We start from the raw sequence: 5071 nt of genomic DNA on the forward strand, positions 1-5071 counted from the left end.
TGTGATTTACTTGGTTGCGTTGAGCCGTTGCCCATGTCTTTGGGGACTAGGTTTTGTTCATTTCAAATGACCCGATTTTGGCTTTTCTTTGGCTTTTGGTCATTCGGGTGAGCTCTTTGTTTTCTCTTCTTCTTCTTTTGTGCTTTCTCTCTGTTGTCATTTGTTGGTGTTGACAATGCACTCATCAAGGGGGAGATTGCGAACACAAGGTTGATATGTGTCCTTGTGGTTTGGATTGGTGATGAGTGATTGTCAACGTGACTTGCGTCTTGGGTTGAGTCGGTGAGCTAACCAAGGTGTGAGTTGGGTTGTGCAACATATCTCTTGGCTTGTGGTGCGCAGGTGTGGAGCTAGGAGGCGGTGGTCGACGGCGAGGTGAAGGTCAAGAAGGGACGTGCCGTGCCGATGAACCGAGAGCGGTGAAGGACGGACATGAGGCTTGGTCTGTGGGACCAGGAGACTGGGTGACCAGCCATGGTGGCTGACATCTGGGACATAGACAAGCGCAAGTTTACATGGGAGTGACCATGTTGACCGAGTCAAGATGGCGGACGTGCAAGTCGAGCGAGGCTGAGGAGAACTTGGTGACCAGCTGGTCGAGGGCGGCGGTGATATGTGTCGAGTGGCCGGGGACGCATATGGAGTACGCTACTCATGGGCGGTTTAGTGGTTTGGGCCTCAAAATCATAGGTGCCCGGTTTCACGGGTTTGGGCCTCAAAACCCGAGCGGAGGTTCCGAGGAGGAACAGACAGCACGTGGCGGCATCGAGGAGTTTGTGTCGAGGCGAAGCTATCTCGTGAAGGGCACAGTGGCCGTCGGATGAAGATTACCTTGGGTTGGACCATAGTGGCCTTGGGTTAAGTGGTTCGATTCAAAAATATCTAAGGGCAAAACTAGGATTGTGTAGTAGCCCTGTTAAATAGGATGAGGGAGCTCCTATCTCCCTTACCTCTTTCATTTTCATTCATCCTTGCCCTAGGTTTTCCCCTCGCCTTGGCTTTTCTTGAGAGAGGGCCACAAATTCCAAATTTGTGTAAGAGAACAAGAGATTGCTGCGGGAATGCAGGCCCTAACCTCCTCGTGTCCTCTGGGATTCGATTTGTAAGTTGTTTGTGTGAATCAAGTTTGTGTTCTTCGTGTTCTTGTTTTTCCCCTTCTTGTTCTTGCCTCGTTTCTCCACTTCGATGTCATTTTGATTCGTTCCTTTTGCACTGAGATGACCTAGGATGTGAGTTGAGCCTTTCCACCAAAGGATTTCATCTAATTCCTCACTAGTTCATAGATCGGGGCGAATCAAGCTCTAGGGTTGCAAAACGGTGTTTTTGTGTTCATCCAATTTTCCGTTGATTGGCTTCAAATTGGGTGATGATCTCTTAGGGGTAGCTCACCTATTGCCTTGTGACCATGTGGTTAAAATTTGGTGGCAATTTGTTTTGATTTGACCGCAAATCGAATGGATTTTGGTTGGAGGTGATTTTCGGACGATCTGTTCTGTGTTGTTTCGCGACTCCCAGATAGTCCGTGGTTTACCCACGAACAGTCAACACTCTGGTTTTAGCCTTGTCCAGAACCTGTTTTTTAACTTATTTTTCGCTCATTTGAACCACAAACGGTCTGCCCCTTGGTCCCGGACTATCCAGCGTTCATTTTTGCTAGTGTACAGAATCTATTCCGTCGGTTCGGTTTTCTAATTTTTGAATTGCGGACAGTCTAGGATTCAACCGTGGATAGTCCGCCAATCCTAGACTGTCCGGTGTTCTTTTTTCTGCCCATGTAAGAATTGTTTCTCATCGTTCCGTTTTCGAAGGTTGAATGCTAGACTGTCTGTCCCTCAACCCTGGACAGTCCAGGACCTGACCCGCGGACAGTCCGGGCTCCCTACGGTAGACAGTCCGGGCATGTGCAGATTGTGTTGTCTTCTCTCGTTCTTTAGAGCACTTGTTTCCATCTGTTCTCGGTTGATCTGCTGTACCTCTTGGTCATCGCCAAAGGTACCCTGCCACTCATTGGCTTGTGATCATAGCATTCACTAGTGCCTTTGCCCTTGGGTCCTGATTTTGGAATGGCGGCTTAAAGTTTTGAAAGAAATTTGAGGCTTCCATTCACCCCCCCTCTGGTCGCCTTTTTGGTCCTTCATTATCAATTATTGTTCAGTGTTGCAGAAGACTAGAGTGCCCAGTCCCATTCTTAGCCAAATGGATTGGTCCATTTTACTCGCATCTTCATTTCGTCACATGTGCGCCTAGTTGTTCTTTTCAGAACGGCGTCAAAATTATAGGCGACGGGCCCATATGAGCCAAACGGTTGTACCGTTTTTCGTTTTTTGGTCTGAGAGCCTTTGTAACCTGTACAAATTATTTTCTCCTTTTTATCCATACTAGCAAAACATGCCTGTGTGTTATAATGGGAGAAAACAATCAAACTTTTATGGAAAACGACATACGCTCTGGAATACATTTTGGCAACGGCGCGCCGCCTTAGACCTCGCCAGTGGCTTGGGCGCATCTAGTCACGCGAGCCGGGGGGAGGGGGGTCGACAGCGCGGGCACCCTTGCCTGGAATGCGGAGGCAGCGGCCTGGAGGCGCGACCCCATCTAATGTCCTCCTCGGTTCTTTCTCTGATTTCCTCGATTCAATTCTTTCTCTGATTTCCTCTTCGGTCGATTCGTGTGTGGATGGAGAAGGAATTGATTTTTATTGATTTTTGGTGATTGTTGTGGTCATCGGTAGAAGAAACAACAAATTTCTTGATTTGATTTTATAGATTATTGTCTTTCTAGAGTTAGTCTGGTGATTTTGGTTTTGATTTGGATCGACGTGGTGGTTTTGATTTATTCTCGGTTTGGTCCCTTGCACTTTACTTGCCGATTTGGAAAATCCTTGGCATAAATTTGGGGGGCCAGAGGAAATCTAGTTGATTTCGGACTATGGATGGTTAGAGATGAATGTGGAGGCAAGACGAAAATTTGGGAAGGAATTTGCACTTTAATGTTAGGTATCGATAGATATAGATAATGGACTACACACAACAAATTGCTTAAGATTTTAGCTTCCATTTCATTAATTTGATTAGTGGGACTGAACCAAGTTATAATAAAATAGATTTTATTTCTAATCAAAATTACGACAAAAACCTGATGGTGAAAACCTCTACTTCTTAAGAAATGAGTCAAGGGCTCAAAGATCCATAATTATTATATTTATCATTTATTATGGTATTCACATTTATTATGGAAAAATTAAAAATAGAAGTATTTAGAAAGGAAAATGATATTTTTGTATAGTTTTCCTGGATGAGCTAAGATCTCCAAGTACAAGTGGAACTAGGTCAATTATAAACATGAATCGCTACTTATGTTGTTGTTTACTCCCATTATTTTTAGGTGCATTGTTGATGGTCAAAATTGGCATTTAGTGACCGTCAACACTTGTCTAGTCTTTGTATCCCACCACATGTTTTTAGGCAAGTTCTTAAAGGGTAAGGATAAGCATGATAGCCTGCTTCGGGTAGGAGTTTTGTCCTCCTACTGTCTCGATTGTCGTCTAGTGTACCTAGTTGTGAGGACTCACTCTTTATGTTGCAATTGTGTGATTAAGATAAAGCATAGGAGTCAAGTAAGAATCCTAGGAACCTTGTACTCTCTCGTTGTTCTCCCACCTAGCTATACCTCACTATGTTATCTTATAGCTCTTTGCACTTGCTTCATCATCCTTCCTATTCAATATTCGATTACCCCTCTACACTACTTGGTACTAGTTTATTGTAAACACTAGGATCTCTTGTTTATTATTATTCCAAGCTACTAGCTTTTTGCCTTGGGATAAAATAAATAACTGATATCCTGATATACTCTCAGGGTGAAGTCCTCCAACATTATATTCTATGCGTTTGCGGAATACTCTACTTGAGCATAAGAAATACCAACACCGGCGCACCCGTTGTGGCTCCTAGCTTGGCCACGTGGCCCTGTGCTCGCCCATGGCAGTATTTTGCTCGCTTGTGTGAATTGGGTTGGTTATTCTATCCCCTCGATTTGGAGGAATAGAATGAACCCATATCTAAGTAAAATATTCCCTTTGCAGGATGAACCCAACCACTAGTTGTCAAAACCAAACACTATCAAAAATAAATCCAACCCAACCTCAACCAGTCAACCCGCTCTAACTCCTAAACCAAACACAAGCTAAATGAGTGATACATTCCTTTTTTATTCAGCTTAGTAAATATCTCTACAACTATCTTCTCTACTATATGGGACCAATCAAAATTACGCTTGGTCTACCCAAGAATTTGCCCCTCCCATAGATGACCTCTGCTCCATTCACCCAAGAATTTGCACCCAGAAAAACCTCCGCTTGCAAACCAACGACACAGATCTACTCTTAGAAGGCTTCACCATGACCATGTGTCCACGGAGATTTCCAGGCTTCAATGCAGGCTTCAAAGCCTACCTCGCTCGTGCGATCCCCGCACCGCACCCTAGGCAAAACTTCCCCTCTAGATCTCGCGCATTGCCCTCTCCTGATTTTTGATTTCCAAAAAGAAATCTCTCCACATCCTGATTTTTGGTTCCCAGAAGGGCGTCAGCTTCACAGTCACCGAGTTCGATGCGATCAAGGAGCACAAGGCCCTTGTGGGAGTTCCTGGACCAGGCCAACAGCATCCACGCTGGCGGCGGCTGCGCGGCTATGGAGTACCGCGAGCACGGCATGTTCAACGCTAGAGAGATGGTGGCACAGATCTGAGAGGTGGAGGCGCTAGGGAAGGACCTCTTCATCGTGGGCAAGGTGCCGGGACTGTCGGCGCTGCTCTGCCTCCGCTTGGCCTATCCCAGGCCGCTGCTGCTCTCGATGCCCGCGCTGGTGGAGGCGAGGGATGGAGGCGCTGGTGGGACGGGTGGGGCGGAAGGCATTCCTAGGCTTTAGCACCTACGTGGGCGTCATGGAGTTGTACTGAAACCTATGCGGGCGCCGTGGAGTCGTACAATGCCGATGCGGGCTACTTCCGTGAAGGCTCTCCAGGCAGCTCGCCTCCATCCCAAGCAGCTGCTGCTGCCAACGCCGACCCGG

The sequence above is a fragment of the Miscanthus floridulus genome, chromosome 9 (genome assembly GCF_019320115.1).
Source record: "Miscanthus floridulus cultivar M001 chromosome 9, ASM1932011v1, whole genome shotgun sequence".
NCBI lineage: Eukaryota > Viridiplantae > Streptophyta > Magnoliopsida > Poales > Poaceae > Miscanthus > Miscanthus floridulus.